This window comes from Cydia amplana, chromosome 24 (assembly GCF_948474715.1).
Source record: "Cydia amplana chromosome 24, ilCydAmpl1.1, whole genome shotgun sequence".
NCBI lineage: Eukaryota > Metazoa > Arthropoda > Insecta > Lepidoptera > Tortricidae > Cydia > Cydia amplana.
This window is the reverse complement of record NC_086092.1, coordinates 1,833,904-1,858,670: the sequence shown is the minus strand read 5'-3', so window position 1 is coordinate 1,858,670 and position 24,767 is coordinate 1,833,904. Positions and strand designations below refer to the sequence as shown.

At 35.8% G+C, this 24,767-nt stretch overlaps 1 protein-coding gene across 2 annotated transcripts in view; it reads right to left on the bottom strand.

Moving 5' to 3' along the window:
* LOC134659144 (homeotic protein distal-less) overlaps positions 1 to 23,693 on the bottom strand; it is a 153,741-nt gene extending 130,048 nt beyond the window's left edge. For both annotated transcript variants that reach the window (XM_063514774.1, XM_063514773.1), the window contains exon 1: positions 23,564 to 23,693. The gene's annotated coding sequence lies outside the window, so the exon portion shown is untranslated. The remainder of the gene's footprint in view (positions 1 to 23,563) is intronic.
* Positions 23,694 to 24,767: the final 1,074 nt, after the last annotated feature.

Genomic DNA, 24,767 nt, shown 5'->3' with positions numbered 1-24,767 from the left:
AAGGTCCCAAGACTCCCAAGTCACCGAAGTATAATAGAGATATAACTAATATAACTATACAATAATACACAGACAGGGTAAGCAATAAAAAGCGGCCAAGTGCGAGTCGTACTCGCCCATGAAGGGTTCCGTATTTAGGCGATTTATGACGTATAAAAAAAAACTACTAACTAAATCTCGTTCAAACCAATTTTCGGTGGAAGTTTACATGGTAATGTACATCATATATTTTTTTTAGTATTATCATTCTCTTATTTTAGAAGTTACAGGGGGGGGGGGACACACATTTTACCACTTTGGAAGTGTCTCTCGCGCAAACTATTCAGTTTAGAAAAAAATGATATTAGAAACCTCAATATCATTTTTGAAGACCTATCCATAGATACCCCACACGTATGGGTTTGATGAAAAAAAAAATTTTGAGTTTCAGTTCGAAGTATGGGGAACCCCAAAAATTTATTGTTTTTTTTCTATTTTTGTGTGAAAATCTTAATGCGGTTCACAGAATACATCTACTTACCAAGTTTCAACAGTATAGTTCTTATAGTTTCGGAGAAAAGTGGCTGTGACATACGGACGGACAGACAGACGGACAGACGGACAGACGGACAGACGGACAGACAGACAGACATGACGAATCTATAAGGGTTCCGTTTTTTGCCATTTGGCTACGGAACCCTAAAAATGACTCTAAACGGTAAATTATATATTAGGTAAACCATATGAAAGATTTACACATCAATAAAAGTAACTTAAAAAATAACACACGATACAAATTAACTAATAACAAAAGATTAATTTATTTAATTTGATTAAATAAATAACAACAGAAATCTTAAAAAATAAACAAAAATAAAACACAAATTAAATATAAGAAATAAAATAATATTAAATTGTAAATTTCTCATATGAACATGTGATATTTTAAGGATAATTAGGTAATTTACAGTTAGGTATTAGGTAAGTTACCTATAGGTAAATCTTTTCTAGGTCAGGTATATGTAAAAACAGTAATTAAGAATCATCTGTTCTCATATACATCAACATTTTATTTAAAATGCAAATTAAAAAGCTATAATGTCATTTTTTCATCAATATAACGTTCTGCGTAGAACAGGCAATTTCTCAATGCCCGCAGTACTTGCGTTTATATTTCAACGTCAATTAAAATGAGAAATAAATAGTCTATGCCCACGCTCTGTGGTCTAGAAATAAACCGTTTTGTCTATGGAATACGGGAGCGTGTTTTTCTAATAACCACGCCAGTGTTGCCAATTAAAAGATAGAAAAAAGTAATTAGTAGTTTATTCGCGTTTGTTTTTAGCGTATAAAATGTCAAATGTGAAGAAATGCCCTGTAAGTTGTTATAATTTAAATCTCTGAAGTTCGATATACATATATTAAATTAGTTAATTAAATAGATTAGATTATTCTATAGGTAATTATTATATAATCGTTTTTTTTTATCTAAATAACTAAAAGAAGCCTTTATCAATAAGACATGTCGGCTCCATTGGGCTTCTACATTAGTACATAGTTAATGGATATATGTATGATATACGAGGCAAATGAGGAGACAAATCTCATGGTAAGCGATTACCATCGCCCATGGACACCTGCAACACCAGACGGATTGGAAATATAGTTTGTCAAAGGCCTATCTCATTTCAAATTTAGACAGAGATAATCATAACTATATTTGTCTTACACTAGTACTAGCACCCAAAAGAAAAGAATGAGCATAGTTTTTTAGGGTTCCGTACCCAAAGGGTGAAAACGGGACCCTATTACTAAGACTCCGCTGTCCGTCCGTCCGTCCGTCCGTCTGTCACCAGGCTGGCAGGCAGGTCTGGAACCGTGATAGCTAGACAGTTGAAATTTTCACTAATGATGTATTTCTGTTGCCGCTATAACAACAAATACTAAAAACAGAATAAAATAGAGATTTAAGTGGGGCTCCCATACAACAAACGTGATTTTTGACCGAAGTTAAGCAACGTCGGGCGGGGTCAGTACTTGGATGGGTGACCGTTTTTTTGCTTGTTTTGCTCTATTTTTTGTTGATGGTGCGGAACCCTCCGTGCGCGAGTCCGACTCGCACCTGGCCGGTTTTTTGTTCTTATTTACTGACTAATTTGGTTAGACCAACTATAGGTACGCCGGCAATTTGCCGGCTTTAAGATAGGGCGTAGGTTGAAGGTTTGAAGGTCGTAATGGTACAAAAATACCGCAAACAACAGTTAATTCCACAGTTTAGCTGCTGGAAGTTTCTGGAGAAACGCACAGTTGAGGACTGCCAACCATCTAAGTGGTGAAGATGGAAATGTCGCGTAGAGTGATGGCGGAATGAAGCGGCAGGGATTTATCCTAACAATTCTTGAAAGAGATCCCTCAAAGGGATAAGTTCACCTTTGTACTTCTTACACTTTTTTCTTGTTATTTTTTATATGTCTTTTTGTTCAATAAAGAGTTTACTACTAGTACTACAATTCCTTGGAGCACTCTCAGTTATACATGTACGATAGAAAATGAGAGGTAGAATTAGACCAAGAAAAGTCTGCAACGATTTTGATAGCACATGCAGTGCAAGTGCTACTTTAAACGTCAAACTTCTATGAAATATGGCGTATAAATAACACTTGCACTGCGTATGCTATCAAAATCTTTGCAGACTTTTCTTGGTCTAACTCTAGACTATTTCTGCTATAATACCCACTGCCCTAAATGACCTTACATGTCCTCATCTAACTTTTTATCAAGTAATTAAAACATACAAACTTTTTACTAACAAGCTACGGAACCCATTGATCCGGAACGAGGGGTCCATGGGAACGGGTTCGGACCAATAAATAATTGGAACCCTATAAACTAGAATTAAGTATTCATTAAAGACAGCAGGCCTCGGTTCAGTGAGCTTTGACTTAAGTTCAAGTTAGATAGATTTACAACCCTTGACCCATAATATGGTGGAAGGATTTGCTGGCTATGGATGAGGTCTTGGTGGCTCAGATGACAGAGCGCTGGAGTATCGATCCAGAGGCCGTGAGTTCAAGTCTCACCCAAGACAGTCATTTTTCCACTTTTAAATTTATTCTAAGCTTAATAGCATCGTTCGCAGACGTTTCTGCTTGTTAAAAATTAAAATTAGATTTACAATGTCCTAAAATCTAAATTATCTAGAATTCAAAAGCGTATCTATTATTTAGTCTTCTGAAATTATCTGATAGACTATGGAGGCAGCTGTGTAATTTTCAAAAATGTCAACGTTTATTACTAAACCTTCTTACGCAAATGAGTGGGGAGTGTCATTATAAACGTTAATATCTGGGTGACCGAGCTTCGCTCGGAAAACATATAAAAACTCGAAAATGCGCGTTTTCCCAGAGATAAGACCTAGCTATATCGATTTTTCGCCCCCGAAAACCCCCATATAGCAAATTTCATCGAAATCGTTAGAGCCATTTCCGAGATCCCCGAAATATATATATAAATAAATAAATAAATATCATATAATAATAAATATAATTATAAATAAACAAGAATTGCTCGTTTAAAGGTATTAGATAGATAGATAGATATATATAGTCTGTCAAGCTGGACATGTCAGTAGCAATGTGAAGCAAACTAAAGTATGGTATCCCTAGGAAACGAACAAAAAGCAGCAATGTACATCGAACAACGATGAAATGTAAACTAAACTGTTCCACAGATAAGATATAAATGACACGTGTTGTTTCGAACAATTCAAACGTAGTGTTGCTAGCCCGCAATTTTTCTAATTTGCCGCCTTTTTCTACGGACAATATTTGCTTGACCAAGTAGATTTCATACAACTTTGATATGAATGACATTGTCACATTTTGTCATTGCAATAAAATACTATAATACGTATAAAATGTCAATGAAATTTACATTTTCAAACAATCCGTGAAATGACTAACATTAATAAGCGAGCTACGACAATAAAGCTATAAAATCTAGCACTTTATCGATTACGCATTAATTATTCGATACAATTATGCATGTAAACAGTGTGTGTTCGTGTTCATTACATAATATGATATGATGTATCGCTACATTGTATTGAGGAATTTAGTTCAAACTTCTAATAGCAAAGCGCGGAGAAATTTGTGACGTTATCTTTGAAAAGGGAACTTATTGTCGATGGCGGTTACGCCACTATTAACGATGCTCCGATATAAATACAATGCCGCGCGACGCTGTGCGGCGTAATCGCCATCGAAAATAAAGTCCCTTTTCATAGATAATGCCCCATTTAACAGTTCACACACGAGTTCCGTGGATTTGGGGAAGAAGTATTGGTTGACGACCGCTCTGGCCTAGTGGGTAGTGACTCTGCCTGTGAAACAGATGGTCCTGGGTTCGAATCCCGGTAAGGGCATTTATTTGTGTGATGAGTCCATATATTTGTTCCTGAGTCTTGGGTGTTGTCTGTGTATTTACGTATTTGTATATTATATATATCTTTGTCTGAGTACCCACAACACAAGCCTTCTTGAGCTTACTGTGGGACTTAGTCGATCTGTGTAAGAATGTCCTGTCATATTTATTTATTTATTGGTGTGTTCAGGATAGCGGCGGTAGCACGGTTGCATTTTTATCGCTTATCACCATGCCTTGTCACGATCTAACAAGTATGTATAAGTGCGAAACTGACGGGCATAGTGACAGGCGATAAAAATGGAACCATGCTGCACCTGCATTTAAAAAAATCCAAAAACTTAGGTTAGGGCCTACCGCGACCCATTTTGTTCTTTCATTGCCATCGCTCAAATATGCAAGGGCTATAAAAATGCAGATACGTAATTATTTATTTCGATTTTCTTGGTAGATCGTCTGACATTGACAAAAAGAAATCTGAGTATAGTTTCTCAAAGGACTGTCTCATTTCAAACATAGACAGAGAGAATCATACTATCTTTGTCTTACTACTACCACCCAAAGGGGCTGTTCATAAATTACGTCATCTATTTTTGACGATTATTGACCCCCCCCATAAATCATCCAAAAATGATGCTTCGAATGACCCCGTTTCCTCCTACGTCATGCTACCATCGTCCGATGTCCGGACCCCCCCCCCCTAATTTGAAATGACGTAATTTATGAATAGCCCCTTGGAGAAAATCATACTATATTTGTCTTTGTCTTACCCAAAAGAAAAGTACCTACTCATCCGTTTCTTTCTTCCATAGTTTCTTTTGTCCTGGTGACCATGGTAACCCCAGGTTTAACGGGTTAACCCATGGTTAGTGGGATGGCGCAAGTGGGGCTTAGGAGGGCAGCAATGCTGACGTCACAGACATAGTAGTCCAAGGCCGTAAAGGTCCATTTTCCAGTCGCGTGCGAAACGCAGCAAAAACTCAAATCGAACGGACAAACATCGTGTTTCAATGTTGCCAGTTGCATGCCGGCCAGCAAAAAGGCATATCAATTAAGAAAGACAATAAAATGTTAAGAAATGATCGCGTGCCGGAGTTTTACTAGTTTTATGATCAAAAATAGTGGATTCGACATGGTACCGCTAGATTGGCTGGTCTTACTTGTTTTTTTCGTGTATTAGCGTTGGGCAATACGGGGATATTGAATTTTATCTTATAAAGAGGCGGTTAGATGTAATGTTTTGATCGAACGGAGCGTTTCAGTTTTGACAATAGTTATTTTCGATACAAGTGCGAAAAAGAGGAAATCCGAAACGAGTGGCGATAAATTAAAACGCGACCGAAGGGAGTGTTTTAAATCGACACGAGTTGCGAATTACCTATTCGCACGTGTATCGAACAACGTTTTACAGTACATATGGCACTTTAAAGTTTCGACATACGCACGAAAAGTGCTATTTTACGCACTAGTGCGGAAAAGTAGCCCCATATCATATGTACTGTAAAAATGTTTTCGATGTCGCTAAGGTGCTTGGTCGCTTTCTAAAGGTGGCAATTCTCAATAGTGTCTCGGTCTCGTGAAATTTTGTGAGTAGGTGCGATAATTATATACATATATGTAATGTAGTTGGTCAAACCAATTTGCCAGTAAATAAGAAAAAACACTATAGGTACTTATCCTTTTATTTTGGATGCTATTAGTACTACTAGTGTAAGACAAAGATAGTATGATTCTCTCTATGTTTAAAATGAGACAGTCCTTTAACAAACTATAGTTCGATTTATGCAAAACGTTTAACATATTTTAATAGATAACTACTTTGATTACTAAGTATTTTATGAGGATGGCGCGTGCCTGCCTTGAACCGTCATAATTACGACGAAACTGGTCGCAAAAAGTGATTAGCTCAAGACAATAGTCCAATGCAAAGTGGGCATGGGTATAAACCTGACGTAGTTTTTATCAAGCAGATACGTCTACGTGCAACTTTTTTTACATTAACCTTTTAACCACCGTAGACTGATAAGACAAAACTTCGTGTAACTTCGTACCCCCCGACGACACGAGCACGGAAAAACGGGGACATTCACCGCTTCGGGTATGACTCGAACTTGCGACCTTTTTCGGAACACCGATCAGATCGCCATTAGGGCTTGCAAATATTCGAAACTTTCAGATATTCGAATATTCGACTTTTTCTGACGACGTATTCGAATATTCGAATAATTATTCGAATATTATAAAAAATAAGAAAAGGAACGAGAAATCGGTTTATTATCGTTTTATTCAAAAGCTTTTTTCACATATTGCTAAAACTAAGGATAGGTGAGGGTGGGGAGGGTCGATCCCTAGGGGACACTTGGTAAACTTCATTTTTAATCAAACCAAACGAGATACATTTTTTTACACTGGTAACACTCATTCATTCGTTCCTAACTTCACGTTCTGTCATGGCACTGTATCGGAAAAGCCAGTGGTTCAAAAATGGCGGACGGTGAAAGATTTTCTGCGTACTATATTCAATTTTCGGTAAGCTTTAACTGGATTTATTTTATAATATGAGATGGAAATGATGTTAGTGAGTGGGCTTATTTTATTTGTTGTTTATTGAAGTGATGATTAACTTGGATTACATTGATATACGCGAACACTCGTTTTGAGTACGGCACGTTTTATAATCTTACTATGTATGGGGAGACTTTGTCTTTTTCTTCAGGGGAGATATGATTCCGGGATCATGTCACCCCCAAAGCGATCAAGTATACATTGTAATAAATTTACTTACAAAATGATTCATAGAGCTATCATAAATATTTTTTTGTTTTCTTTAGTAAATCATGTCGCAAAAGTACGACCAGAGAAACACTGATTTAAACTTTCAAGGTTTTTGACTCATTATTGTTTATTAAAACGGGATTTAATGGCGTATAATTCAGTTTTTAATTATACAACCGACTCCGAACTCCGAAAACAGAATTATCCCCGTGGCTTTTGAAAAGACTAACTAAAGTTGACATCAACATTTTACGAACTACCCGCACTTGGTCTTGTTTATCAAGTTAAACGTTTTACACACAGGGGATGTTACTCGGTCGACAAACAACACTTATAACGATATTTGGTTTTCAACCGGCGATATTTGTTTTTATGGATGAAATGCTATTTCAATGGCTTTCCGACCTTATGTACTATAGAACCGACGGTCCATAGAAAGGATTTTAGGATTATGCAGCTCAAACACCGTCCTCGAAACGTGAGCAGTAAATTTCTAAACTTATTTATTATAGTAAACAATAACGTCCAGAGATGGGTAAAAAATTTAAAATTGCTGTAGGTATCTGACGCTAAAAATACCTTCATAATAACTTTAAAAAATTTAGCTTGTTACAAGAAATTTTATGTTAATAACTTAGATTTTTGTTTTTTTTTAACTTTTTTTTGGTTCAAAAATTGATTCCCTATTTTATGTTGTTTTGTGGATAATACGATTACATTGTTTTTTAAAAGTATAAGATTATGGATTAATATGTGTTTGATATCTTCATATATTAATTTTCTGTAGATAAAGTGAATAAATTAATGTAGATACTACCCTCGAAATATGACATTGCCGCTTAAAATCTTTTTACCAAGTGTCCCCAAATCTGGAAGACTTGATCCCTTCGGCTTAGACATCTGATTACCGGAAATACAACTTCAAAGCATGGAAGATGCAATATATATATGTTTGCTGTGTATTTTACAAATTATAGATGCATTGCTAATAGCGATCCGAGTTATATAATCAATGAGAATCTGGTATGGGGAGACATGGTAAAAATCTGTTTACCATGTGTCCCAAGAATCAGGGTCACTTGATCCACCTAGGATCAAGGCTCCCGACCAGGGGTAAACAAGTCTCCCTTACATAGGGGACACATGGTAAAAGTCAACAGTATGGGTTTTCATTAAATAATGGTCTAATTTATTGCACAAATCTGTTCTAATTCAAACTATTAATGAAGAGATAAATTCTGAATCGTATGGTCTATAAAGTTTTTCAATACTACGAATAGTTAAGAAAATGTATGCTAAAAACAAAAGGGGTGATCAACCCTCCCCAGTTTCCCCTATTTGGCAGAAATCCACTTAATTGACTAGATTTTATCATCCTACTATTTATAAGATGCCCACATTTATAAAAACAAGTAAAACGCCAAAATTAGACCGTATTTAATATTTCTAGATAAAACTTATTATAAATGCGTCGTTGCGTGAAATAATATAACTTTAACCATCCAAACACGTAACCATAGGTATGTAAGATATTTTTTTTAGTGGGTAATTATTTTCCGATTTAAATTAACTTGTAATCACTCAGAGGCCTGTAAAAAGGCCTTTAATTTCACATTGTATTTTGAATCTTTATTGACTTTATTTGTTTTGGCAAGTTATTATTCCTAATGGTCGGCTAATTATATAATATTGGAATATTTAAGGGAAAAAGTTAGTTGAGTACTGGGTGGATTATTCGTCAGCTAAAGGTGCATGGTTAGATTACCAAGTTGGGCAGGTTTGGTATGATTAAATTTGAGAATTGCGATAAGTGGCAAGGTTTAGACTTCAAAAATTGGCTTAACGTACGCTTGTACTGAATAAACAGAATGACCCTTTAACTTAAAACTTACGCACCGTAAAAATAACATACTTTTTGATTTCGTTTTCTTTTAAATTGATTTAGGTTTCACTGTATTCACGAAGTCTATCGAGAGGAATACAGTAAAAAAATTATTTCCTTCGTATTTGGGTACCTACCGTTCCTCATTCACTGTAAATACCCGTAAAACACACAGAAACTGTAACTACAGCGGATGACATAGATTTTTTTATAGTAATAAAAAATATTAGAATATTCGAAACGTGAGCGGCCGAATATTCGAATATCAAAACAGGTCGAATATTCGACAAATTCGAATATTCGAATATTCGAATTGCAAGCCCTAATCGCCATTAACCAACTGAGCTGGAGTCTGTGCGGAAAGAGAAGTCCACAACTCTTCTCTTTCCGAGGAGACTCTACCGAAATCACAGAATAAGTAATAGGTAGTATTATCATACAGAACGGCCACGCACCGCCCCGCCCCGACTCGCATTACCTCGCCCCGCGACATGAATCTGGCGGACTTCTGGCGTGCTCTCAGTAAAGCGACTTACCCACACATACACAATGACGCGTGTACAGACGTGCCGTGCACACATATAAACGCAAATGATTTTTGATGTACGGCGTGTCCGCCCTGTGCCGAAACTTAACGGCACAGGCCGCGTAGCCAACATGCCAATCGCTTACGCTCCGTAGCGATAGAAACGCAACTGTCGCACTAATATGAAAGAGTGATAGAGAGACACAAAGCGTTTCGTTTTCGAAGCGATAGCGATTGTAACCTTGGCTAGGCCGGCTGATGTGTCAAGTGCCATCATAGAAATCAAAACTAACTGTAAAGTGTCATTCTATGGAACTTGCTAACTTTTTAACCAACAGTCACTAGTAGTCATCATTCAGAGACAATTACAATAATGGCGGTTTGTTTACATATAGTTGGTCAAACCAATTTGTCGGTAAATAAGAACTAAAAAAACTATACCTACTTATCTTTATTAAATTGTACAACGGGACTTAATCCCAGGAATTGGCGTGGTCACTAGTTTTTACGAAAGCGACTGCCATCTGTCCTTCCAATCCAGAGGGGAAACTAGGCCTTATTGGGATTAGTCCGGTTTCCTCACGATGATTTTTCCTTCACCGAAAAGCGACTGGTAAATATCGAATGATATTACGTACACTAGTCTAAAATGTTATTATCAAAATATGGATCGATCTTTTGGTCTGAAATAAAGATTTTTTTATTTATTTATATTTATTTAATCGCGTATCTAAGTCTTCTCCGAGACCACGGAGACAACGCCGTTTTCGAAACGTCGGAGGTAAATCTTAAAACTTAGATACGCGATTGCCTGGACCTACATACGTCTGCAAGAGATTCTTTTTTCCCATTAAATATTTAAATATTTGTAAGCTAAGATGTCTTTGATATTGTCAATTAACAAGTTTTAAGGTGTCAGCAACTAGTTAAGCTGTAACCGCCATCAAGCAGACCATGTGCTCGTTTGCAACCACATAAAAAAGCCGAAACAAATGCACCGGCATCACAAACGGCTGTACGAGGAATCGCCATTATTGCATGTGACTTGCACGCAACGCAAAAACGGTAATTACATATACATATGTATCGGAGACAAATTACAATGAATTGGTACGTTAACGTGTATACAATGTTTTGGAATTAGTGTCCATGTTTTGGAATGTTTGACGACCAGGCGGCCTAGCCAAGGTGACAATCGCTATCGCTTCGACAACGAAACGCTTTGTGTCTTTCTATCGCTCTTCCATATTAGTGCGACAGTGACCGTTGTATTTCGATCGAGCGAGATAAGCGATTGGCACGTTGGCTACGTGGCCAGTGTGGCCTAGTGGGTATAGTGACATTAGTGACCCGGCCTATGTGATGAGCACAAATGTGACGTTATCTATAAAAAGGGACCTTATTGTCGTTGGCGGTTACGCCATTATTAACGATGCTCCGATATAAATACGAGTACAATGCCGCGCGACGCTGTGCGGCGTAAGCGCCATCGACAATAAGGTCCCTTTTCATAGATAATGCCCCAAATATTTGTACCTGAGTCATGGGTCAAGAAAACCTCGAACTCCATTTAACTCCCATTACAGAACCATTAAGTTAGGTATATTTTCCACAAAAGTTGTCATTTTCCATGGTCATGGGTCATGGGTTTCCTACATATTTAAGAATTTATTCACATATTACATATTTATCGTTATCCGAGTACCCACAACATACGCCTTCTTGAGCTTACTGTGGGACTTAGTCAATCGCTGACTGGACTTTTCTTTCCCCTGGCAACTACTCATCGAGACAATTTACAAACCCTAACACAATTAGTACGGCTACCATCAGTTTGGCACTGACATAAACGCCGTCGAGAACGTAATTTACTTTCTGTACATCTCGCGTGTACTCGCATATTAGCGCAAACGAGATGTATAAAGTAAATTACGTTCTCGATAGCGTAAATGTCAGTTTTGACACTGTCACTGACTCATGGTACGGGCTTAGGTTACGTTGTTTTATCACGGATCTAATTTAGCTTGTAAGATTTGACCCGAACATAGATACATTTGCAAGTTAAATAAATCTTGTAAAAATGCCGCTCGAACCTGAAGAGTTCTTCTAACATCTAACGGATGACTCACGTTAGACCGAGCCGTGTCCGGGCCGGAGCTTCCGGAGCTTCGTTTTCTATGGAAAGTATCACTTGATCACCTGTCATCTGTCATGTCATAGAGAAGGTCCGGAAGCTCCGGCCCGGACACGGCCCGGTCTAACGTGTCATCCTCTAAGCTACCGGTACTTACGTACCTGCTACACTACCGTTTCTGCCATCACTAGTAGGTAGTACATAGTCAGACGAATTCAGTACCAACACAGAACTCTATTGTGCTAAACTTAGCAACTTTCGAAACTACCAATTGGCAACTTTCTCTGCATACATTTTAGCACATAGAAATTTATCTTTCAGAATTTTATCATCACGCTAATTTAGAATTGTGTTGAAGACACTGCTACTGAACACTTTTTTTTCGGTTTGCACAAAAATAGTTGTTTTATTCAGCAAATTTGGTACAGTCCTTAAAAAAAAGACTTAAAAATATCAAAATTAATTTATAAACTACAAATAAACTAATCAAAAGCTGTACCGGGTCCAAAGGTGCCCATCACACTAATAATTTTAAACTTCACCAAAATAATTCTAAATAACCTATCTTTATCTTCTACTTCATAACGAAAGAGACAGCTGCTAAAGTACAGGAATATGCAAGAATGCTCCAAGATGCTACGTTTTAATTCGTACTACCAATTGTTTGCAAATGTGGCAAAAACGGGGGGAATTCAAAAACCCCCTTTGATTAATGGTGGAGAGACACCTTCGTTTTAGGTTCACGGTTACGGTTTTTCTGGTTTTACATACGTTAATATGTATTGTGTTTAATGTAGTAGTCCAAATGGATCGTAGTAAATACATGCTTGTTTAACATATTTTTTGTATACCTCATTTTAAATAGCTAACTCGTTAAATGTATGTAGATAAAGTGTCATTCAATAGAACTTGCTAATACCTAATTAAACAAAAGTTACTATAAATTGACATTCAGTGTCAATTTTAGTATGGCGGTTTGTTTGCATAGTTAGCAAGTTCTATTGAATGACACTTTATATTAGAGACAACCAGAAACAAGAAATATTGGTAGAGTTAGACCAAGAAAAGACTGCAACGATTTTGATAGCACACGCAGTGCAAGTGTTATTTATACGTCATAATTTCATAGAAGTTTGACGTTTAAAATAACACTTGCACTGTGCTATCAAAATTGTTGCAGTCTTTTCTTGGTCTAACTCTACCTACTTTTGCTGTTCGTATGTACCTATAGTTTGTTAAAGGACTGTCAAACATAGACAGACAGAATCACACTATCTTTGTCTTATACTAGTAGCACCCAAAAGAAGGATGCGTATAGTTTTCCTGGTTCTTACTGACTGACAAATTGGTTTAACCAACTAAATTGTATTTGTGACAGTACCTAGTTGTCAAATACCACTTGGCACTTTCAAAACTGTAAAATACATTCGTGACAAGCATTGGTGTCTTTTTAAAATGAAACTACTTTGATAAGTATCGTAATATTCCTCAGTTTTCAACTCAATTTGATACAAAACAAGAAAAATTCAATCCATTTAATTCCCATTTCAGAACCATTAAGTAAGATTTTTCACAAAAACTATTGGGATTAGTCCGGTTTCCTCACGATGTTTTCCTTCACCGAAAAGCGACTGGTAAATATCAAATGATATTTCGTAAGTACATAAGTTCCGAAAAACTCATTGGTACGAGCCGGGGTTCGAACCTGCGACCTACGGATTGCAAGTCGCACGCTCTTACCGCTAGGCCACCAGCGCTCTCACTTAGTTTTATTATTATATGTTCATAAAATACAAATCCTTCTTAATACCTACTTGACACTTAAGTAAAACTTAATACAAATATGCTAATCAAACCAATTATTATTCTTCTCAACTCATTAAACCGAATTAAACCGCACAAACATTAGTTACTGGATTACGAAGACAACTCAATCGAACAGCCGTCAATAATTAAAATAATTACCCGTTCCTTATACGGCTAATACGTGTAAAACGGCAAAATGGCGGCGCTTTGACGGATGGCGATTCGAAATGTCATAACTCCCGCCATTTCGCGACATTTTCAAAGAACATTTTTTTGGACCAAGGATGTTTGATGCTGACGTGAAATTTTATGGTTTTTAGACTTATGTGACTTCGGTTTTACGGTAAAAAATTATATTGTTTTTGAAATGAAATAGATAACTATGAAAGTTTGGATAACTAAACTCACTATTACCTATATATTTTTTCCGAGGGCTAGAAGTGGCCAAGCATTGTCACATTGCCAGGCAAAAATTTAGTTTTAAGAAGTTTGATCCAACTAATTAAGTACCTACACGAAAAGAAGAAGAAAATATATTTTTAAACATTAGGATAATGTAATGGGTAATGTTGGTGCTGGCTCTAAATACACCCGTTGTGTTTAAATAATTCTCGTAATGATTTATTTATTTTTCATTGATTTTATACTGTAGAAAAATATCTGTATATCAAGTAGATTTAACTTAGATATCAACAAATCATCTGAATCTTTTAGGTTCCTGAATAAATTCTTTGCCATAAAAATTAAGGACAGCCGTGCCTATAACATAGGCCGATGACAGTTCGTCAACGTTATTTTACAATTAAAAACAAAGGACAGGCAAAGGTTTCACGTACAGCCAACGATAATTGCGATGAAGAAACAGATTTTTTATCGTCCAGGATAACTTATCTCACGCAAGCGTCGAATCACGCCAGTCCGTGTTGCCAGTTCTAAAAAATGATTGTAATCTTTTTTCTTTGTCCAAGTTACGGTGCCGTGATGGTAACACTATCGGGTTTTTTACTAAAGTGTTGAAAATGCCAACTTTTGTGAAAAATCTTACTTAATGGTTCTGAAATGGGAATTGAGTTTTTCTTGTTTTGTATCAAATTGAGTTGAAAACTCACGGATATTACGATACTTATCAAAGTAGTTTCATTTTAAAAAGACACCAATGCTTGTCACGAATATATTTTACAGTTTTGAAAGTGCCAAGTCGCATTTGACAACTAGGTACTGTCACAAACACAACATACCTACAGTTGGTTAAACCAATTTGTCAGTCAGTAAGAACCAGGAAAACTATACGCATCCTTCTTTTGGGTGCTACTAGTGTAAGACAAAGATAGTATGATTCTCTCTGTCTATGTTTGACAGTCCTTTAACAAACTATAGGTAGGTACATACGAACAGCAAAAGTAGGTAGAATTAGACCAAGAAAAGACTGCATCAATTTTGATAGCACATGCAGTGCAAGTGTTATTTTAAAAGTCAAACTTCTAAAAAATTATGACGTATAAATAACACTTGCACTGTGTGTGCTATCAAAATCGTTGGTTGCATTCCCAACCAAAACCTATACTGAAAATAATTATTTCATGTAACAAATGTTATCTGTTTTGTGTGCCTAATAAATAAAATAAAATAAAAAAATCATTTGGAAACCCCAATAGAAGAAGATAGTTACGATAGTCATATATTTTTGAGTAAAAAACCTAAATTAACGTATTTAATAGGTAGCAGAAGTTAATTAATTAACTGATCTGCAAAAACTTGTTGAAAATTGCAATAAAGTTCAATTTTTTTGTCGATTTTGATAAAAATTTATAGGTTTGTAGTCTGGTCGGAAATTCGTTTGAAGTCTGGTCGGAATAAACTCGAAATCCAAATTAGGGACAAAATGTATGTAAACTCCCTTTCAGTTACGGAAATTCCATACGTTTTCGTAACTCAGTGGAAGATTTCTAGATCATACCTACGAATGCCTACAGTGAAATTGCGCTTATGTTTTACACTTACAGAATAGGGTACTATAGTTGGTCAAACCAATTTGTCAGTCAGGAAGAACCAGGAAAACTATACTCATCCTTTTCTTTTGTGTGCTAGTACTAGCGTAAGACAAAGATAGCATAATTCTCTCTGTCTATGTTTGAAATGAGATAGTCCTTTGACAAACTATATCAACCAATTTTATCGAAAATAAAAAATCGTCAACAAAATAAAAAATAGCCCAGATACGAACCAATCATTTGGAAACCCCAATAGAAGAAGACGTCAAGTGTTATCATTACTACCATTAGTTACGATAGTCATCTATATGTCAGTGTCGAGTTGATGAATTGACTATTGAGTTTAAGTGTGATGTTTAGGCTTCTGTAGCCTTACCACGAATTTGACTCTGACATATTCGCTAGCGTGAGCGTAACTTACTAAAGTCTCTTTCTATGCATATCACTCATACTGGCATATTAGTGCAAGTGAGATGTATAGAGTTAGACCAAGCTAAGTTGGCAGCGATTTTGATAGCCCAAACTGTCCAAGTATTATTTTAAACGTTAAACTTATCGTCTTCCTCGCGTTTCCCGGCATTTTGCTCTTGGGAGGCTGGGGTCCGCTTGGCAACTAAGCGAAAGCGAATGCCATCTGACCTTCTAATACAACCCAGAGGGTAAACTAGGCCCTTATTGGGATCAGTCCGGTTTCCTCACGATGTTTTTCCTTCACCAAAAAACGACTGGCAAATACCGTAAATATCAAATGATATTTCGTACATAAGTTCCGAAAAACTCAGTGGTACAAGCCGGGGTTTAAACCCGCGACCTCCGGATTGCAAGTCCTCTTACCGCTCTTGGTCTAACTCTACAATCTGTCTTAATATTTCTAACAGTTGTTCTAGGTTTTTCTTTATTCTATTTCGTACGAATTTAATAACTAATTAATAAATAGTAAAAACAAATTACAGCCTGTCTATGACCTGACAAACAACAATATTTGTCACCACAACAGAAGCACTACCATGAGTTCCGTAAATGACAGTCGATAGTGAGAACGTTAAGGAAAATGTATGGAGTATTTGTACAGTGCCTCTACCGGTCACTTAAAGAACTAAAAATTTCAACTGGTACCATGAGTTCCTAATGTTTTTACGTAAGTTTTCTATCCATGCCTAACTTCACACCTAAAACGCTCTCTTTCTAACTATATAAAGAAAACTGAGCCAGAATTATACAAGTTAATTACTTTACGCCGTTTACGCGAATAAACGTGACAGATGTCATCGAAAAATACGTGCGTTTTCGACGTTACATTTCTGTCAACTTGTAAATACAATAAATAAACATATTTTTCACGATTATCTTTGCAATTTTCAACGTAGTATGTATTTATTTATAAGAGTTACGTGAACTCCAGGCAAAACTAATACGGAATAAATCAATTAGTAGCTCGAAAAAAGGCTGATTTGATACAAAGGTAATGAGTTATATTTACTCCTATTTCTACTGTTTAGTTAAGTACATTTGCAAAGATCACATTACTTACGAGCAGTTTTTGCTTTTAGGCATGAACCTATGATTGAAAACAACATTTCCATACAAACCCGGATGGCATCCAGCGGTACATGCGTCCAAGCAGATCGTTCATTGTTGTATGCATTGTAGAAGTGATTAGTTGGCAAGTGGCTAAATGCCGGGACAACAACTTGAGGAAGATGATGATGTCAAGGAGCGGTACATAGACATGTTGTGTTGTTGTTGCCGGGTGCACATACCACATAGTAACACAATATACATACTTACTGCAAGACCTGTTGTTTATATGTACACAGAGAGAGTTCCTACGTATTTTTTATATTATTACCTATTATTTTATATCTTAAATAAAATAAAACATACAAATGTTCTGTGAGTTTATTTATTTTTCTTTACTACCTATATATTATTTCCCGATGTTCAAGTTCAGTTCGATGTTTCATGTGTGTGGTGATGATGTTTCATGTCTCGTCAGTTTGGCAACAGGAAATATAAAACTTATCATTTTTTGCTGGTAGTTCACAATCTGAAAATTAAAATAAGGTTTAACACATTCACTGCCCAAAAACCCGCTGAGTGGGTTCATTTTGTATTGGGAAGGGGCGCTTGGCACTGAAAGTGCTAAGATCGAGATCATTTAGGTACCATAAAATTTAGATCGCTGTTAAGGCCGTATAATGTTACTTACTTGTACGCCGGCACGTACAGCAACCTACACAAAGCGAGGCCAGGGCAAGACCTAACATATATACATACCTATTTTAATACAGATTTCTTCTCACGTGTGTACTATTTTCAACATAAGTACATAATAATTTTATTTATGTAGCCAAAAGTAGCCCGTATAATTTGCTTCATATTTTTTAACACGCAAAGGTATAATTCTAACACGATTATTAATGGTGTTTACGTATTTATCATATATTATTTTGCATTTTTTTCTTGAACACAGCACTGTTTATACATTGTTTACTAACATTGATATGTTTAATATTTTCGTAACTATGGCAACGTCAAATCTTTAAAAATTGTAGAATGAATGTTGAATCTGTAAAAAGTGACAAAATAGCTCGCACAAATTCAAGAATGGCGGGTAGCGTGTCAAGCCAAGTTTAAAAGAGAACTGACGACTCAGCGGCTATGTGTTATATTAACTAGAAATAATTGTTAAATAGAAATAAATGTTAGTTTCGAAATCAACTATGATGAATACTAATAATTTCTGTACAAAAAGTAATGATAATGCATCAAAAACATAAAATAATTTGAAATGATAGTCAAGTTCAATACTAGGTACTTATAAAAAATATGCGTCGTTGTTGACTTCGCCGGAAAACGAATTGAAATCTATACCTATACGGGGTATTTTGCCAGTTACTGGCCCTAAACTAAAAATGAATTATATTCACGTATAAACAGAATTCATTTTAGTATTACGTGGCCAGTTATTGAAAGCTGACCAGTTATTGAAACTATACTAAATTGAATTCTGTTTATAGATGAATAGAATTCATCATTAGTTTAAGGTAGCCAGCTGGCCAGTCACTGGCGAATTACCCTGGGTGCAAGTCCTAGTTCGCTTGGGATGAAATTAAAGTTCAGGATTTGTCTTGTCTAGTTTTTATACCAACAAACTAAATTCTTAAAAAAGTAACATAGACAAATATAATATAGCGTATACGTAAAAACTAGTCAAGTAAAATCCTGAACTTTAATTACATCACAAGCGAACTAGAACTTGGCACCCATATAGATATCAATTCTTTTTTCCGCAAAATCAATACCGAGGCATATTCTAAATATTGGACTTGGCTCTCATTTCACATTTATGTTTTTGATCACCCTATTAGAAACCATAGAAACAGCTAAAACATTTCACAGTTCGCAATATGCGGGCATGCTTCTCTTTTACTCTAATTAAGGAGTAATTAGACTGACAGAGAAAGATGCCCGCAATTTGCAAACTTCGATGTTTTCGGTAGGTTACTTTGATATTTAGTTATTTAGGTGACTCCTAGGGGCGCTGTATAATCCTCCGATATAATTCTTGCACTGTTTTTTAGTATACTTAGAAAGGGACAGCATCGTTTCTAGTGGAGTGAAGTTAGGCACATTAGACCGTAAAGAAACGTAAAACGTGACATAAGGCACGTTTATTCACATAAAGTAAGTGAGAAATACTCAGGCAACTGATGGTAGAGGCTCAGTTAATTAAACGACAAATCGGACAAGTTTGTCATCAGCCGCCATAACCTAACTTAATATTTAACGCGCGTTTAATATCAAAAGGTAGGGTTAACGTATACATTAGTAATTATTATCGATTTGTATGTGAACTTTTGCTTGAAAAGCTGTGTTTTAGAATAATTGTAGCCGTGTAGCGGTTATGAAATCGAATGGGTTTGCATTTTAAAATTGAGCTTTTGTTTAAGTGGTTTTATTCTTTGTTTAAGTTTGCTTTTTAAAGAAATATTATGAATAATCGGAATTATACTACTTTTAATATTAGGTGCCTGTCGATTGATGGAACGACGGTATTAAAATTACCTATAAGTAGTTCCTTTTTTTAGTATTATAAAAAGGTAAACAATTTTGACGTGTCTTTTTATTGAAAACGACTTTTGAAAAATAAGTCACGGCAAATTTGTACCTTACAATTATGGATCATATACGATTATTTACATTCTTTTGCTTTCATATTTACAATAGTTATTGATTTTTAAAAAGAGTTTTTCAAATAAAAGACACGTCAAGACTACGTAGTCTTTTTTCTAATGCTAAAAAAACGAACTATAGCTAGTGCCCATGACATTTCATTCTCGGTGTTTTTTTCTGCACGTTTATTGCCAAACCTTACAGTTACACATGTAGCGCATAATTGTTTTCCTTCGTATTTTTATGGAAACGTTCGTATTGGTCATGCCACTTCAGTCAATCTCATTACTTTTTGTACCGAGACTGACTGAAATAGCAAGACACGTTTAGTACGTTTCCGTGAAAATACGATGGAAAATTATTATGCAGTTTATGCACTACATCTGTTTTAGTTTTCATTTCGATCACACTTGAAATAGACGCTAATGCGTGACGTAAATGCCATAAACGGTAGTCAACAATTAAGAACATTGAGTAATAATCCCTAATCTATACCAGAACTTTCTAAGTAATTGAATCAGAAATTTTCGGAAATTTTGAGAATGGCCTGCAACTTGCACATTGCTAACCCTGACTAATAAAAATGCTATTCCTAAGGCCCACTTGCACCATTTCACTAACCCGGGGTTAACCGGTTAAACCTGGAGTTACCATTGTTACCAGTACAATTTGACACTTGTTTAACGGTTTAATCGCTTAACCCCGGGTTTGTGGGATGGTGCAAGTGGGCCTAAGCATTTTACATAATACAAAATTTTTACTCGTCATCATATTCCTCGCGTAATCCCGGCATTTTACCACAGCTCATGGGAGCCTGAGGTCCGCTTGGCAGCTAATCCCGAGAATTGGCGTAATTTTACTCACCAAATTTCTACTCGTATTTATATCAAATAATTTATGATTCAAGTTACACGTCTAACGTCTCCTTTTATAAGATCCTTTACAAGAAGAAATTCTAAAATTATCCATATTTTTTTCCCTACAAAAATGGCGCGGCGATTTCTAATTACTCAAGCAAAAAAGGTATGACATTACATGTTTTTCTTTACGAGGCAATAGTATTTTATTGGTGAGCGTATGTACAATTTTATTTAAATTTAACTACTGGTATTTACAAGAGTATGAGTTGCCAGGAAAATATGAAAAAAGGAAGTTAAGGAGGTTAGATTAGTTTTTAATGGGTGATAAAGGATAGGTTTCAGTTTTATGCGTCTCGCTGAAAGGTGTTTTTATTAAGTTTTTTGGATAGGTAATGTTTAATGTCTATGAGGTACTTTAAATTACTAAATACGTATACACGTCGCGCGCTCGATCACTAGAGACGGTGGAGTCGGTGCTCCAGTCGAAGATCCTCATACAGGGATCCTTTTATATCGAAAAATTTTGGGCAGGACGAATATTTGTTTGAAATATGTACCTACTGTTTTCTTGTCATCGGCTTGCCTATATTTCACACACCTCAACTCTCTTTTTCTAAAGCTAATGAAGAAAAGAAAGGTTTCGGCTTGCGTATGAATATTTTGGAAGTGCCGACTATTGGTTTCTCGATTATCCGAACACTCCATTATCTGAACGCTTAGTTAATCCGGTCTCTCAATTTTTTAAAATCAATTTAACACATACCTATAAATACAGCGAGGCATAGTAAAATTAACATGATTATTACATTACGGTTAATATCAGGTATGATTAATCTATTCGTATTGTATTCTATTGCATTGTAAGACATTAATAAGAAATGAAAGCCTGTACAGTAGTCTTATTAACAAGTATAACTTATTACTATTAAGGTTAAGGTCAAGAATATTTGAACTGCATTGTGCAGAAATGAGGATGAGTAGATATAATAAGTACCCTAAATTTGTAGCTATCATTGGAAAAATAAATCACTGTTTCTTTGGGTACATTTTTAAATAATTTTGGAGTTAAAGATTTTCGAACGATCACTTAGTTTTTTTAATGTTTGCCGCGGTTGTTGGAAAGAATGACGTTGACATTAGAAAAGCCGACAGAAAGACATTTTAGACCTGTTAAAAAAATTGTGTAGTTGTGTATTTAAAAATTGGAAAAAAAAATATTTTGGCAATTAAATATTTTAGAAATTAGAAAATCCAGGACCAAAGGATTAGAAAATCCAGGCCCGTAACCCAATTCTTAAAATTAGGCGGGATAGCGAACCTTCCTGGGTTCGCTTTTAAGGTTTTTATGGTGCAACAGGGACAACAAATTTATCGGAAATTTAATTTATATTTATTTATATCATATTCCCCATCACGCAATTGACAAAAATGACAAAACAACCACAAAGGTTAGAATTGTGCTAGACGCGATAACATCCATTTCACGTAATTTAACTTCCATCCCTCTCGTTTCGACAGCAAAAGAAAGAGACACCATACTAGGCAAGTCCCAAGCCTACCACGTAAATTGCTATCGTGTTACGGTCTAGGTTTCATTTCTAGTGCCTAGACAGCCTAGGGCATTTTTCACGGCTACTGCACCGTTTCGCTACACAAGTTTCCATTTTTTTTTTCACATTAATTGTATATTATTTAGATAGGAATATAGTATATTTTTTGAAATCAGATTATGAACTCGCTTTGACCTCTTGTCTGTGTAGGTTTAGTGTTGTGTGGCTGGTTCGATCTTTGTAATATTTTCTCCTAATATTTATTTAAGTAGGTACCTATTTATAAATCGTGAAATAATAGGTAGAGCATTGACACTGACTTATTTTATTAGGTACCTACATGTTAGTTTATCCGGTGGGTACCTATTATCAATGCTTAATTCTTATTTTAATAATTAAAATATTCTCTAGTCTAGTTTAACGTTAAGTACTAAGACTGAGATATTACTACTAGGGTAAAATGGGGAAATATGGCCATGAGGAAAAAATGGTCAACTTAATTTTAAATCTTATTGGTATCTTATTAGCCAAATCAGTTTTTTTTTCTACTTTCATTCACATTGCATCTTGAATTATCATAAAAATGATCATTAATGGCCTTTTGCTAATTGTGCAATGATTTATAATGATCGTTTCTCACGTTTAATGAATCATAATCATGATTGATTATTTCTTATTTTATTTATATACAGTAGCTTCTGCCCGCGACTTTGTCTTCATAGAATGATGATAATTGAGATAAAATATCCCGGGCCTCAAACTACATATCTCCATAGAGTTAGACCAAGAGAAGTCTGCACTGATTTTGATAGCACACGCAGTACAGATGTTATTTATAAGTCATAATTTTATAGAAGTTTGACGTTTAAAACGACACTTGCACTGCGTGTGCTATCAAAATCGTTGCAGACTTGTCTTGGTCTAACTCTACCAAATTTTATCTAAAGCGGTTTAAGCGTGATGAGGTGACAGACAGAGTTACTTTAGCCTTTATATGTAATATTAGTAGAGAATAATCTTTGGTGGATAAGTGGATAACTAATAAGTAGTAAAAAAGATACACCGTAACTTGATTTTGCTTTATAATGAATGCAAGTAATGCAACTATTATCTATATAAGTTTGTAAGACTAGGTTTTTTCCAGTATCTGTTTTTTTCTATAATGTACCCTATGTACTAATAGTATGTATTTCGGGGTTTTAATTAGTTGTATTTTAAATTCACATAAATTGTATAATGTTTTATGAACTTTTTGATTATTCGTTTAATTTATGATACAGTTCTAGGAATATGAAAATTAAATTCAGCACTTTTACAAAATTGTAGAGTGATTTTCAGATTTTTTTATTAAAGCGAAGGTAGGTAGATAGTTGCTTAAAATTTTTAAATTCGTTCAAATCTAAAAGCAGTATAGGTGTAGTTACAAATAAAAACTAAAAGTAGGTACAGCCTAGGTACTCACGGAAAAATCGAAAATCAGACGGCACACAGCATCACTTTTCCACAATAATTTTAGAGCACAGTCACACAAAATTATGTTCTCTAAATCCGGAACGCACTGTTTGTGAACACAGAAAAACCGTTAAAAATCCTATTCGGGAAAAGTGAAACGTCGAAAAACACGTTTGGAAACCGATGGGGTCACGGTTCGGAGATGGTTATTGGTTAATCGTCGGCAATCAAGTTGAACGGGGCGATAATTACTTTTAATCGCATCACTACTATGTGGCACGTGTCATTTTTACCGATTTTACTAGCGCGAATCGCGAATTTGCGATTTTCTCAAACCGTCACGTCACTGATGTCATTTTCGTTCACAACACTAACCGCACTAAACAAAACTGATAACAGTGATCAACTCGGAAAAAAGCGACACTGCAAAAAAAACCCGCACACACAGGCGCAAAATTCAGCCCAATTAAAGATAATGTTTGTGGATATTTTAATAGCGTTCCCCTCCGTCGAAACCCGACACAACCAACTCCCGTTGAATTTAAACACTTAATGATCGGTTGGCTCAAATTGTGCGAGAGGCGACGCGCCCAGCGTAGCTCTGTCTCGCTCTATTTAGTACCGATCTACGCCACTTGTATGGCGGCGCTGGCGCTAGTGTCGCGTTGAGGGCGTGGCCTATTTAAAGGTGGAATGATCAAGGGGCGCGGCTTGCTTTTGATTGGTGCTGGGTAGTAACGAGATTTTTTTCGTTAGTACGTGAGACGCAAGCCGGTTGGTACTATCCCATCGATCGTCTCCTAGGGTTGCCATTATATGTTTTTTATGGTATTTTTTGACGGTGTTCGGCTTTACTAACCTGTTCTCTTGGCCACGCCCAGTTTTAGTCCGTACGTGAGCCAGAAAGTAAGAGAACTCGAAGCTGTAGGCTTTATTTTTTTTAGTGTGTTTTTTTTAGTGGCGGTTTCTTTGATTTTAGTGCTTGAGTCGATGAACTTTGGATTGTGATTTTCATGTCCTTTGGCAGTGTGGAGTCAAGTGCATCAACATTTTTTAATCTTAATATTTATTTTAGTATCTTAATATATTACATAGGTACAGTGCGATAAATAATACGTGCCAAAAAAAGGGATAAAGTTTGTCTATGTCTGTGGTGTAACTTTTTACATAAATCGGTCCTTGACGTCCTTGTCTCTCATTGACTGTATTTTACG